Source organism: Lissotriton helveticus, chromosome 5_1, assembly GCF_964261635.1.
Source record: "Lissotriton helveticus chromosome 5_1, aLisHel1.1, whole genome shotgun sequence".
NCBI classification, from domain to species: domain Eukaryota; kingdom Metazoa; phylum Chordata; class Amphibia; order Caudata; family Salamandridae; genus Lissotriton; species Lissotriton helveticus.
The window spans coordinates 1,830,180,795-1,830,196,299 of record NC_136065.1 but is presented as its reverse complement, the minus strand read 5'-3'; the positions used below and the strand labels follow the sequence as shown (position 1 = coordinate 1,830,196,299).

The 15,505-nt window shown below is 46.0% G+C and overlaps 1 protein-coding gene across 1 annotated transcript in view; it reads right to left on the bottom strand.

Annotated features, from left to right (window-relative positions):
• Window positions 1–7,374, bottom strand: part of LOC144755870 (peptide YY-A-like) — a 101,064-nt gene extending 93,690 nt beyond the window's left edge. The window contains exon 1 of the mRNA XM_078645235.1: window positions 7,283–7,374. The gene's annotated coding sequence lies outside the window, so the exon portion shown is untranslated. The remainder of the gene's footprint in view (window positions 1–7,282) is intronic.
• Window positions 7,375–15,505: the final 8,131 nt, after the last annotated feature.

Here is a 15,505-nt window from a genome sequence, read left to right as displayed (position 1 = left end):
GGTTGATTCCCTTATAACCTTCGACCAAAAAAAGGAGATCAATAAAGCAGTAAGGGAGCTAAATTAAAAAACAGTATTAATCATAATTACTTCTGTGTTCTTAAGGCCCTGAAATCAAATGTGAAAAGGGCGACTGGGCAGACTAAGTGAGAAACAGCAGAGAATACATGGATTGAGCTGATTGACATTTGTAAATCTAATGAGTCGCGTAGATTTTGATCATAAGTCAATCACTGTGACACAAACAATAGATACTTAGATGCAATGATTGTGTCCCCCCAGAGATGTGGCATGCCTGTATTACATCATTGTATATTCCTTACAGTGCCACTTTTGTGGTTGATAGTGGTACACTTGGGAATAGAACAAGAGAGATACCTTTTCAAAGGCTGGTTAAAATGATAAACTCCTTTAAAGCTGACAGTGCCCCTGAATGGAACCATCTTTAGAAATTATCATGAACACTGCATACTATGTACCAGGCGCTCTGTTTCATCTTGCACTGTTGTTTCATAGAGTATTACTGTTCCACATATGGCACCTTATGTTCCACATCCCCCCTTCCTCTATACACTGCTTTGCTTTAAACTTACAATAAAGAATTGTGAAGCAAAAAAGAAAAAAAAAACGAAAAAAGAAATAAGCATGGGTTTTGGGTCCAATAGCTTACTTTGCTGTTTAGCTCCTGTACAACTCTTTGAAGAATTAAAGATAGTTGCTGGAGGCCATTTTATTCATGATATATCAAATGGCACCCATTAATTACCATCTAACTGTTGTTCAGTTACGCTCCTTGATATTGATGATAAATGATTCATCAAAGAATTGCTGAAGAATTACAGAAGCGGGCAAACCATAACAACATCATTCCATTTTATCAAACCGGGTTTCAACAATTTTAAGGCATTAAAGGGACCCTAATAGTGTTCTTGACGTTAATCTGCCATTCTGCTCTGAACAAGAGGAGTTATTTTATGGTTCTTTTATGGATTGTTCTAACAGAAATCTACTGTGTACAATGTTAGCAGGGTGGCTACCCTTCGAAGCAAGAATTCACTTCACTTAATGCATTGCACCATAAAATGCCAGTTTACCTTGCACAGAAAATCACGCTGTCAGGAGGAAACCGAAGCACCAGCCAAAAAGACGATCTACTTCTGAAACCAGCTCGTTTTCGCAAGATAAGAACTTATGACCTAGCATTCTTTGGGGCAGCACCACGAATTTGGAACGCACTCCCCCCTAGCATTAGAAGAATTCCATCCATCGCAGCATTCAAAAAAGAAGCAAAATCGTTCTATATGAGAACATTTCTACAATAAGACCTTGCAGCAGTACCTATAGATACAATCTTTCCATGTTTGCTTCCAGTCATGCGCCAGCCTCTCACTTCCCACACATGAGCGGGTATATATGTAGCACATGTGGTGGTGTGATTTAATGTTTAATGAGCTTTGATACTAACTCAATTGTTGATCGTTATATATGTTTATACGCTTCCCTGTAGTGTACTGTTGTAAAGAGTTTGTGATTTGCAATTTATGGTTCTAAATGGTTCTAATGTTGAAATACTGCTGTGAAGCACTCTGATACCACTTGCAGGGTCATGTTCGCACTATAGAAAACACTAAATAAATAAATAAATAAGGACCATTATTTGACTTTATCCGGACACCTAAGTTAAAATAATACTCAGGGGCATATTATCAAGGGGGGCGATAGGCATTTTTTACCGCTTTAGCTGCCGTTTTCGGCCACTAAGCGGCGAAAATTCTGTCGCCCTATTAGCAAGCTGTCGCTAACAGCAGTTAGCGACAGCTTGTAGGCGATAGCGAGCGGTTTGGGGCCCGCTTTGCATGTTGGCGATAATTATCGCTAATGACATGCAAAGTGGGCGTTCCCAACCCATTAGCGACTGAAAGCAGTCGGTAACATCGCTAACGCCTATTAGCAAGGCAGGCTTAGCGATGGCAATATTCGCGCTAAGCGCGAATATCGCGAAAAACTAACACCTGCCCAGACCAGTTCTTAGCCATGTTATCCAATGGGAGGTGGATAACATGGCTAAGAACATTTAGTCGCTAATGCATGAATATCGCTGTATTCTCAGCGATATTCACGCTATCGCCGGAAAGATTATCGCTTTGGAGATAAACGTAGCAAATAGCACGTTATCTCAGCGATAATTTCCGGCGATGCTTGGCGATAAAAAAATCGTTGCTAAGCCTAGTTAGCGATAAATATCGCTAATCGTTGGTAATATGCCCCTCAGTGCCTCACTGTTTTTTCTGCGAGAGTTATACACCAATAGAAACCGCAAGATGGGGGCGTACTCGCCCCTTCTTATTTAAGTTAGATATAGCAGACCTTGGTGCTTGATTGGGAAATTTAGAGCATGTTCTCCAAAATGCGTGGGTTAAAATGTTTCAATATGACAGCATACTGAGTATACCATCTTTTCTTAGATAAAACTGCCATTCATTTGAAATCTGTAACAGGAGGTGAAACTGGAAAAGTTACACTGAATATACATTTAGGTAAATGCTTATACAGTCAGATTTGAAGTTTCAACATCTTGCAGCCACACTAAAAGTTCGAGCTACAGCCCTCAACTGAGCTTTTTTCAGGTCTGAAAAATGTCTTCTTCAATGGTAATACTATGTGTAATATCTGCTAATTTGGTACCTATCTTGAGCTACATCTCGGCTGCTTTCGATGGTAGTTTGAGGTGATGGAGTCATATAGCGAAGTGTTGCACTTTTAGATTGCTTTAGGGCCTCCCTAACTCACCATCCAGGCTCAAACTAGGGCTGGGATTTTCCCTGGTAAAACAGGAGTGTGTGCTTGAGGTTAAATATTTTAACCAGTTTTTTAACATTAAAAAGGCCTTTGAAGAAATATTAAAAAGCCTACTGTGTAGGAGGTGAACATAGATTAATGTAAAAACTCCTTGGGTAGAATATCTAGCTAAATTGTAGACTAATCTTGGAGCTAGTGGGACATTGGATATGATTCAAATCCAGTTCATAAAATTAATCAAAGCCGCAAATCTATTGTAATGTGGACACTCCTATGTTAAAAGGGAAAACATGAATGGCAGATCCATTCCTACATTTAAAAAAAGCATTGCTTTATTGAAAAGCAATCACAGACATAGTGATCTGCTGAACCCAACAGACCACCATCTCTCCGACAGTACCTATTTTAGCGGGTCTCAATTTGTGACCTACTTCATGCATACTACTGTGGTAGGTCGGATTGTGACTCACTATGATGATTTTGCAAATCAACTTATGAGTACATAGATGGGTTAATAATATCAGAATTGATTCAGTAAAAGTCGCTGTACAATGTAAGATCACTTTTACTGAATTGATTCTTAATACATCTGGCCTATAATACAGCATACACTCAGTGCAGCAGTCACAGGTGATGACCTACACAATTCCACAGAGACAGCATGCAGTGTACTTTTAGCATCATGGATACAGTTGTTAATAAGTTAATTTACTCAGCATCACACAGCTATTAGGAGGAGTATATTAGTTCCATAGATACATGAGGTGATGTAATTAGTGCCACAAAGGTACAATGTGGATTACTCTCTGTTCCACTGATGCATGATGCAATCTACTCAGTGCCGTAAAGATACATGGTGGTGCACATTTAGTACAACAGATATGTGAGACAAACTGCTCAGTGCCGCAAAGATACATGGTGGTGTGCTCTTAGAACTGTGAATAAATGAGACGATCTACGCACTGCCACAAGGATACAAGGTGATCTCTTAGCCCATGCATTCATGATGCAATCCTCTCATTGCCACTCATGGTGTACTCTTAGCACCATGAATACATAGGCTAAATCTACTCAATGCCACAGGCGGTGTACTCTTAGTACCATGGATACATGAGGAAATTTATTCAGTCCCATAGAGATGAAAGGGCATGTAGTCTTGGACCCATGGATACATGATATGACCTACTCAGAGCCACAAAGATACAGGGCAGTGAACTCTTAGTGCAACAAACACGAGATGATCCACTCAGCACCACAGAAATAAAAGATGGTGTACTCTTACTCCAGGGCATACCCGAGACAATCTGTCCAGTGCCACAAGTGGAGTACTCTTGGTACCAGGCATACATGGGACAATCTGTTCAATGACATAGGTGGTGTGCTATTAGTGCCACAGATACATGAGACAATCTATTCAGTGCCACAGGCGGTGTATTCTTACTCCAGGACATACATGAGACAATCTGTTCAATGCCACAGGCGGTGTACTCTTAGTACCACGGATACATGAGACAATCTTTTTAATGTCACAGGCGGTGTGCAATTAGAGCCACGGATACATGAGACAATCTATTTAGTGCTACAGGTGTGTACTCTTACTCCAGGACATACACGAGACAATCTGTTCAATGCCACAGGCGGTGTACTCTTACTCCAGGACATACATGAGATAATCTGTCTAATGCCACAGGCGATGTACTCTTAGTACAACAGATACATGAGACATTCTGTTCAATGCCACAGGCGGTGTGATAATAATGCCATGGATACATGAGACTATATATTCAGTGCCACAGGTGTGTACTCTTATTCCAGGGCATACATGAGACAATCTGTTCAGTGCCACAGATGGAGTACTTTTAGTACCACGGATTCATGAGATAATCTGTTCAATGCCACAGGTGGTGTGCTGTTAGTATGACGGATACATGAGACAATCTGTTCAGTGCCACAGGCGGTGTACTCTTACTCCAGGACATACATGAGACAATCTGTTCAGTGCCACAGGTGGAGTACTCTTAGTACCACGGATACATGAGTCAATCTGTTCAATGTCACATGCGGTGTGCTATTAGTGCCACGGATACATGAGAGAAGCTATTCAGTGCCTCGGTGGTGTATTCTTACTCCAGGGCATACATGAGGCAATCTGTTCAATACCACAGGCGGTGTGCTTTAGTGCCACGGATACATGGGACAATCTATTCAGTGCCACAGGTGGTGTACTCTTAGTGCAATGGATACATGAGACAATTTGTTCAATGCCACAGGTGGAGTACTCTTAGTACCATGGATAGGAGACATTCTGTTCACTGCCACAGGCGCTGTGCTAATAGTGCCACGGATACATGCAACAATCACTTCAGTGCCACAGCCGGTGTGCTCTTTAGTGGATACATGAGACAATCTATTCAATGCCACAGGCGGTGTGCTATTAGTGCCATGGATACATGAGACAATCTATTCAGTGCCACAGGTGTGTACTCTTAGTACCACAGATACATGAGACAATCTGTTCACTGCCACAGACACTGTGCTATTAGTGCCACGGATACATGCGACAATCACTTCAGTGCCACAGGCGGTGTGCTCTTTAGTGGATACATGAGACAATCTATTCAATGCCACAGGCGGTGTACTCTTAGTACCACGGATACATGAGACAATCTATTCAATGCAACAGGCGGTGTGCTATTAGTGCCATGGATACATGAGACAATCTATTCAGTGCCACAGGTGTGTACTCTTAGTACCACAGATACATGAGACAATCTGTTCACTGCCACAGACACTGTGCTATTAGTGCCACGGATACATGCGACAATCACTTCAGTGCCACAGGCGGTGTGCTCTTTAGTGGATACATGAGACAATCTATTCAATGCCACAGGCGGTGTACTATTAGTGCCACGGATACATGAGACAATCTATTCAATGCCACAGGCGGTGTGCTATTGGTGCCATGGATACATGAGACAATCTATTCAATGCCACAGGCGATGTACTCTTAGGATCACGGATACATGAGACAATCTATTCAATACCACAGGCGGTGTGCTATTAGTGCCATGGATACATGAGACAATCTATTCAGTGCCACAGGTGGTGTACTCTTAAGTGGATTAATGAGACAATTTATTCAGTGCCACAGGCGGTGTGCTCTTTAGTGGAATATTGAGACAATTCATTCAATGCCACAGGTGGTGTGCTCTTAGTGCCACAGATCCATGAGTCAATCTATTTAGTGCCACAGATACATAAGACAATCTATTCTGTGCCACATGTAGTGTGGTCTTTCGTGAATACATTAGACAATCTCTTCAGTGCCACAGGCAGCGTACTCTTACGGCCCAGGCATACATGAGACAATCTATTCAGTGCCACAGGCAATGTACTTTAAGTGCTATGGATACATAAGACAATCTATTCAGTGCCACAGGCAGTTTACTTTAAGTGTAATGGATATACATTAAGTGCTATGGATACATGAGAAAATCTATACAGTGCCACAAGCGGTGTACCCTTAGTGCCACGGATAGATTAAACAATCTATGGAGCGTCATAGAGACACAAGACAGTGTAGTCCTAATCTCACTGTTACACACGATGATCTGCTCCTAGTGTGACATCCTACTTTTAGGGCGCAAAGAACCTCTAGGACAGTCAGGTCGGTGAAATGTGGGACTGTGGCCTCGTGAGGCCGAGGGCTAAATGATTTTTAGGGGAAAGTGTCAATGGCATGTTTCTGACATACCCGCTTGCAATATAAACTGCATTTTCGTATTGTAGAACACATTTTTTCTTCTCTCCTGCACTCTCACTCAACTCGTCGTGTTTCTCCTCTGCAACCTCACACCTCCTCCACAATAAGCAGTCTTTCCTGACTGGTGGTACTCTTTGCCTGTGTTTTACCTCCATGGCAGTCTGTCACTTGTCCCACAGTCAACCTTGCAATGTAGATAAATCCTCTCAAGCGAGGTCTCTCCACAGAGTCTGTCTCCCTTACCCTCCCCGCTCACACAATGCCTCCCTTGTCTTTGGATGCATGCTCGCACCCCCTGCCTCACATGGCAGAAGTGGTCCCTCCCTTGCCACCTCACCGCACAGGGTTTCGCCAACTGCAATCTCACCTCAGACAAAGACCCTTCATTGTGCCTCCTTATCAGTTTAGTAAAGAAATGGACCTCTTTCTGGTGGTCTCCCAGATTACATTAGCCATTATCTCTCAGGTTAACTTTCAACATATTACTCTCTCAGCGGCCTTCAGCAAAACCAGTTCTCTTTACCATGGCAAGATACAATGGCATAGTTGTAGGTGATAAGTCTGGTCTAAATGCTGCCTTCCCTCCCACCCACCAGGCCTTTCCTCCACGTATCCCTTCCCATTGCCAGTCAACCTGAGAAGCAAATGACCCTTGTCAGCACTGCGGGCTACAGCGCAGACCTAGATAAACCAGTGGCGCCCCAGCCGCTGCGCACTCACCGTCGAGTCCAAGCGACAGGAATAAGGAGGTCTACCGGAGTCTTCTTGGTGAGTATCGAGTGGGGATAGTGTGGGACAGTCGCCACCGGTGTGGGTTTATATACCCTGTCATCTGCACTGATGAAGTAGAGTCTGACCCCCCACGTAGAGCCCACCTCCAGCAGTATACTTACATCTCTGCTAGCCTGCCCTAATTGGCGAAAATCATTCTGAAGCCCAACCCTCTATCATGCACTACCTCCATGGCCATCTGTCTCCATGACGCAACCCGCCCAAGCGGTGACCAATATCCATCAGGGACGCATTTCCGTTCATCATATCCCACCTTCCACCAAAGCTCACCACCCTCATGGCCCAGCTACCTCGAGGCCCATCCCCCCCCCCCCCCACCCCACCCCATTTACATCCTCCTCCCTCTGTGAGAACCCTCACGTCCCTCCATGGCCTACCTACTTCATTGTCCATCTGACTCCGTAGACCCCCTCCCTCCAACTAAAGCCCCCCCCCTCCCCCCAACCCCCCCCCCCCCCGTCACAGGTCCGCCGCCACCCTCCTTCCATATCTCGGCGAGGTACATTTGTCACCTGTCACCCTTCCCCGACCCCTCACTCCCGTGTTTCCGGGCTGCGGGCTCTAGGTCCACACAATGGCGCTCGGTTTCCTCGTGGTTTTAATCTGAGCGCCATCTCTGCAGCAGATGCGGGCTTTGGCGCCAAAGACCCCACTCAGCAGTCCATTAACGCTGGGCGGGAAGGGGAGGGGAGGGAGGGGGTACAGCCAGGTGGGGCTGACATCAGAAGAGAGAGAGAGAGCAGAGGGGACCACGGGGCACAGAAGAAGATGGCGGAAGAACGAGATGAGCCATCGGGACAGAGGTGAGCAGACGGGGGACAAGGGCAGCCACTAAGCTCACATGAAGAACAACGACAGAGTAAAGGGAGCCATTTCACACAGAAAAGAAGAGGTGCAGAACGAGTTCAGCCTCGTGGCTTAAAGAGAGTATAGACACAGAGCAGTGCTAAGGAACACAGGGGAGAAGAACCACAGAGCCAACAGTACAACGAAGAGAGAGTAAAGGAGGGCCTTAAAAACAACAGAATAAGAAGAAAGGAAGCGAAGCCGTGAGCTGCACTAAAGAACATACATATAACTCGAGGCCCCAGGAGGCTCAGAACACAAGGCACACCGATCTAGGGGGCCCACCGCAGCTCTGGGGGATGACAGAGGAAGAGCATACATGCCAATAGACCCGATTCAGGCGGGAGTCTACCGATTTTTCAAGCCAAAAATTGCTCTATTTGAGCTGTCTCCCGCCTGAAATTGCATTATTTATAATAGAAGTCAATGGGGACCCAATGCATTGACTAGTGATAACCCAAACACCTCAGGGCACCCCTCAGTTCCTTTTCATGAGACCAGTCTTGTCCAGTCTATTATCTCTTCTCTCTGAGATGTGTTACATATGGTTGCTATGCAGATCACAGCTCTTGTGGTGCACCAGGATTGCCTTTTACAGCTAGACCCTGCTGGTTAGATACAGATGTGTTCCTCTGAGGACTGTCTAGATGAAGCGAGAGTGTGTGAGGCTACACAACAAGGTGTGATTACAGTGGAACATGAAAACTACAATAAATAAAATGCAATGGATAAAGAGTTTTGCTTGATGATCGAGTTATGATCAAGGCAATCTATTTCAAGACAGGAAAAATTTTCTTCTTTGTATGTGGCTTAAACTGCGCCAGCTTCTCCGTTAAGGCGGAGGAGTGTCGATCCAGTGCAAACAGGAAAAATAAAATAATAATGAAACAATGTTATTATCATTTTATTTTTCAGCACTGAGGCAGCCTACGGTGCGGCTGGGTTAGGCTATCCCGACGGAGCAGGGAGGAGACGAGGAGTGCTGTACACCATAGTGCGCTTGCCGGTTTAGCCAGCCATTTTAGGACTGCCAAAACAACATGCAATCTTAGCATTTCTGCAACCCAGGCTGTGTTGCATAGCCGGGTGGAGACCAGACACAGGCTCCCAGGCCCTGTCAGAGCACCAAACCAGGCCACTCAGACCAATCCTGGTGCTTCTCTCATGCTGGTAGTAGCATTACCAGCATGACAGCAGCATCGTGATTGGCTTAGGGGAGTCAGGGAGCCTGTGCACTGTCAGGAGTCAACAGGAACAGAAGAGGACGGAGATGGTGGATGGCTGGTAAGTAATCTTTTCCTTTTCTTCTCCCCTGTGCTGCCTCATCACTTCTGCTCCGCAGCAGCTGCCACTAGGCTCAAACATTGTATAATTAAGAAACTTGGCTTTAGATTGCATTAAGGGTTATGCTAACTGAAGTGTTTGGGGTTAGGTTTGTGGTTATGTTGGATTTGAAGTTAGTTAAAAGTCAAGGCTTTATTTGTGGTGATTGCTGTGGTTAGAGTTATACCTAAGGTTTATGGTTAATAAAACAAACTAGAGATGGAAGGATTGCTTAAATTAATTTTAGCCAAAGGAAATTATTGAGTGTTGGATTCCAGTCCATTTTTTGCCCCAGTCATACACTAGTCAGAAGAAACTCTGCCTTAAACTGCTCCAATAAGAACAGCAGACTCTGAACTGAGTGGTCAGGTGAACTCTAGACAGGAACACAAACAATCCCAGAATTGACAGGACAAAGACTGATTTTCATGCGACGCGTCTTGGCTGGAGTGACTTAGTGTGCAAAGACCGGTGCCAGCAGACGAGATTAATTCAAGCATTACTTCCATGTTGTTGTTGTATGTCGCTGAATGGTTATGGTTAAGGCAATGGCTAGGCTTACGGTTTAGATGAGAGATAGCATTAGAGTAATGACTAGGTTAAGTGCTTGGGTTCTGGGGATTCTAAGGGCGGGGATGAACCTTACAGTTGTAGCTGTTCTTCTGTGTTTTCCTCAGTCTGTGATTTGCTATAATGATTTCTTCAATAACGTGTAAAATGGAATTTTTACACTATTGCATCCTCGCGATTGATTCTTTATGAAGAAATACCATTCTTTTTGCATTTTCCATGATCACATGGTTCAGGGTTTTAAAGGATAATGACACCTTTATGAGGTAGTTTGGGTGAGTCAGTTGCAGGCCATCTGTCTGATTGTTATTGCCCAATGAATGTGCAGCTGGGGTTATAGAACGTGGCGGTGGACGAACATTGGGTGATGTGGGCAGGCGGAGTCATTTCGGAGCAGAGCCATACAGATCATTTGCTTTGTAGAAGCCATGGAGGGTGTCTTTTGCTCGGGACACTAATTTTATTTTTTGTCACGTGTGTCTGCCCACGTCATACTTTTTCACACTGGCTCCCCTTCCCCCGTATGATTTTCTTTCTTGTAGTGCTCGTCATTTTTCCTTTCCGCAGTCTCTCTTTTCGTTTGTCCCTTGATTATGGGCATTGTTAAGCTCTACCTTCCCCCATCCCCCCCACCACCCCCCACCCCCACCCCCTCGTGCCGCAGCCAGTCATGACGAGGGTGCAGCCAACCTATGGTTTACCAGGAAGTGGGTTTGGGTAGAACTTAAGTCAAGGCTCCAGCTGCTTCCCAGCTTCACTATTTTTTAGGTCTCGCCTGTCGATGCGCATGCGCATCGAGCAAGGCGAGAGTATTGGCACTTATCCGCTCTTTATCCACACTGCAAGGAATCGTGGCGATTCCTTGCAGTGCACGAGAAATTTAAGCTCAATGCGCATGCGCATTGAGCTTAAATGCGCGTGCACATGCCCCCAGCCGCCTGCCTTGCCTACTCTCTTCCACAGCCTCCCCCAGCTCCGCCCCCTCACTACTTGATTGCACGGCCGCTAGGCCGTGCCTCCCCTACTCTCCTCCCCCCTCCTCCTCTCCTCCCCTGCCTGCCTGCCGCTAGCCTTGCCTCCCCTACTCTCCTCCCCCTCCTCCTCTCCTCCCCTGCCTGCCTGCCGCTAGCCTTGCCTCCCCTACTCTCCTCCCCCTCCTCCTCCTACTCTCCTCCCCTCGCACCTCTCCCCTCTCCGCCCCCTCCCCTGCCCGCCGTGTTACGGTGAAAGCACATGGTTATTGGTGTGTCTAGGCTCTAAAACAAACGTGGTCACAAAGGCATTCACTTTTCCTTTTAATTTTCAATGGGGAGAGCTGATACCGAGAACCCGTCCACACTCTGTTAATACTGAACAGGAAGGTATTAGAGACTAGATGCAGCTTTCCATTGTCACCGCTAGCTTCAGCCTCCCCTTTTGCGCTCCTCCTCCCTCAGATTCATTTGCTCCAGAGCCAAAACACCGGCCAGGAAAGCAGACCACCACTTCCTGGAGAAGTCCTGGCTCCAGCATTCAGAGTCCCCTCCCACCGAAGCTAGTTCTCCCTCCCATTGTTTGACTGGCTTTGGGCTTCTCCAGAGCGCCCTTCCTGCAGCTCCAATGAAGGTAGGCATGGTATAAGCAGCTGCCTTAAAGTCACAACAATGCACTGCAAAAAAGGGCGCACATAGAGCCAGGAACACATATACTCCAGCCTGACCGGAGGAACCATGTGCTGCACGCAAACACACTGTGTAGAGCGCCTCGCCAGCCGCCCAATAATCATTACCAGCAGTGCAGCGCGTGAGTCAGAGTTGAGGGGTTGGTGTGTTGTATTTTATTGTTATCGTTGATTTGGAGTGAGTTGTTCGGCACTCTTCTTAAGGGCAGCTTCTAAGTCACAGGTATGCTTAGCTGACTAGAGAGTCGGCTTTTTGTGGCAGGTGATATCTGTATGTTTAAACTATTCTGTGTTTTTAGTCGGTTTTCACATGATGTTTACTTCTTTTTCTATGTTTTCTATGTACCTGAGCTCGAGTGGAAGCTATTGAAGGATTTTACAAAAGCAACACTTATATAATAGAAGGGCACGTTCATTTTGCTTTAGGCACGGGGAAATTAAGTGACTTGCCCAGAATCTCAGGTTTTGAACAGACGCAAGGACTAAAGCCTGGTTCCACAGTTCCAAAAAACGGCAGCTGTAGCCCTTCCTACAACTGCTCAATACGTCAGTTGCAGCATCTCACCCTCACATTATCCAGTACATGATCTCACCCTCACGTTACTCTTTCTACGTGTTCTTCACCCATCACCTATGTTCCTTCCCCCTCCCGTGCCCTCATATGGTTTTACAAAATGCCGTCTCTGATTCCTTACAACCCCCACATTGTTATTGCTCTCTCCTCCCGCTCCACAGTTTTGTTTTTCTATACCAGTCAAACTCAAACCAGCAAGCAAAATCTTTTTTATTTAAAACTGCCTGTGTGTAGGTGCATGCATGCTTGGTGCTTGCGCCTACAAATTACAAAGCCGACTGCTTGTACCCTTTTTCCTGTTATAAAAAAAAAAGCAGCGCTGTACAAAATCGGGATGCTGTACGACAGGGCTTACAATCTTAGCAACGTCAATTGGGGCAAGGGCGAGATATATTGACTTTGCCAAGAGCGGTTTTTGTACTAATATCCCCTTCTCTGACATCTCAGACATGCCCAATAATCCCTATAAAATCTCTCACTTATCAGCAAATCTCATGTTGAGGCGATTACTATTAGGTCTTCTCTCTGGGACTTTGCTTATCACACATGTTGGTGTTACAGAGAGAGCCTTCAGTGTCTCTGTTTCACTTTACAGTTGTTTTCACTTCACCCTGTGATGTTTTTTCACATGTTCATACTGGGGACCCAAATGTTTGGGTTATGCTTTACAAGGGTTTCACTACGCTCTGATTAGTTGTTTTTTTAAAATAATTAACAGACGTTTTTACTATCTCATGTGTTTTATTTAACATGTTCACATTGGGGATTTTGGGAATTCCACTTTAAAAAGGTTTACTACACCTTAAGGTCTTAATACTCCTTATGATGTGTTTAACCTACTTGTTTTTGTGCAACTGCGGATTCCAGTCCTTACATTTTACATTTTAGAGGTTTTGTTTCGCACCCACCACTGTCAACAAAATGCGTCTGTCTTCTATTTCTGCAAATCGCAATGCCGAGAGCATTTCCCAGCCGGCCGACTTACTGCTTCCTTCCTTTCCATTTCTTTTCACGGTTTCTTTCATTCGCCCATCTCTCACTTTTTAATTAGTGCTCTGTTTTCTTCATTATTTTTCTTTATTTTAATATTTCCCTTTAAATTACCTTTCTTCTCTCTGATCCTCATTGTAACCTCTATTCGCTCTGTGTGTCGTCCCTTTCGCAGGCATCCCACCCCCTCCCTCTCCAGCGCCTGCCTTCTCTCTGCCCACGCATCACTCTCTCACGTTCCATTATTCTCCAGCTGCCTCAGTCTGCCTCGTCTTCCTCATCCTCCCTATGACAGTCCTTCTCTCACTTCAGGGCTTACTTCTTCTTTCCCTGTACTCCACAGTTTCCTTCTCTCAATGCGTAATTCTTTTTCTTCCTTCTTTTTTCCCTTTAAATTACCTTTCTTACGACTCTGAAACAACGCACAAGGAACAGTCGCACGGGCAATTGTTTAACTCACAATCACCACAAGAAGCCTTCCATCCGTTTCTAAAAAACACGAAAGACCCAAAACTGTAGCAAATGCAGACATACCGAATTTGTGTACTAAACTCACCAACAAACATTGACATGCGTATAAAACAATACAAGACAACACTGAAGGATTAAAGAAGAAAGTTAATCCACCCGAAAACTAACTGACAATCAGAAACATTATAACTAAACGTGCGACACTGGTTATAGCAGTGTATATTGAACTAAATGCAGAAAAACAGCCTACACTTTAACTGTAATAATACTAAGAAAATAGAGACTAATTTATTTTATATGTGCACATAAACCCAGCTGCTCATTTTATCGACCGCAGAAACATGAGAGGCTGCGTCGGCCCTAAGGGTCTCCAGCGTGTTAACTGCATATCACAGGTAGATCGGTCGTCAGCGCTTTAACCCTCTGAGCTAGCTTTATTAATCCAGCTATCAGCAAACAACAAATTGCACATTCATGAACTGTACATATATTGTGGGAGTAACCCAACATCATTTCTTGGCCTTTCATCATGTATAATTTACGTGTAATCTGGGGTCATTTGAGCACGAACACTAGTACAGATGAGTGGAAATAAATAAAAAAGCCCTCTGCTTGCATGCTACTTTCGCGGCTCCTTTGATGTGCGTCCATTTGCCACCAGCCACTTAGCCACTTAGCCAATTTGTGTGCAGGCGCCGCCTCTGCTGGCGCGCGCCGCCTCTGCTGCCAGGCTTCAGCACACCAGGCTGCACACCCCTCACCCCCCAGTCACTTCATCCGCGCCCATTTCACACGCGCTCTGCAGGTCATAAACAGGACCATCTGCTCCACTCCCAGCACTGCATGACCATCTTCAAAGCAAGCTTGTAACACGAGCTGCCCTCAGACGTTCCAAGACACACACTTTTAATGCTTCTGAGGTCGATAACATGAGCCCCGTTGCATTGACACACACTGCCCTCACACACACAAGTTACTGTCACACACACACCCTCAACCCCTCACCCTCAATCCCTCACCCTCACCCTCACTCACCCTCACTCACCCTCAACCCCTCACCCTCAACCCCTCACCCTCAACCCCTCACTCATCCTCACTCACCCTCAACCCCTCACCCTCACTCACCCTCAACCCCTCACCCTCACCCTCACCCTCACCCCCTCACCCTCCACCCTCACTCACCCTCAACCCCTCACCCTCACTCTCCCTCACCCTCACTCACCCTCAACACCTCACTCACCCTCAACACCTCACCCTCAACCTCAACCCCTCACCCTCACTCACCCTCACTCACCCTCCCTCACCCTCCCTCACCCTCACCCTCACTCACCCTCCCTCACCCTCACTCACCCTCAACCCCTCACCCTCACTCACCCTCAACCCCTCACCCTCACTCACCCTCACTCACCCTCAACCCCTCACCCTCACTCACCCTCACTCACCCTCACTCACCCTCAACCCCTCACCCTCACTCACCCTCACTCACCCTCAACCCCTCACCCTCCCTCACCCTCACTCACCCTCAACCACTCACCCTCAACCACTCACCCTCAACCACTCACCCTCAACCACTCACCCTCAACCACTCACCCTCAACCACTCACCCTCAACCACTCACCCTCAGCCACTCACCCTCAACCACTCACCCTCAGCCACTCACCCTCAACCACTCACCCTCAACCACTCACCCTCACCCTCAACCACTCACCCTCAACCA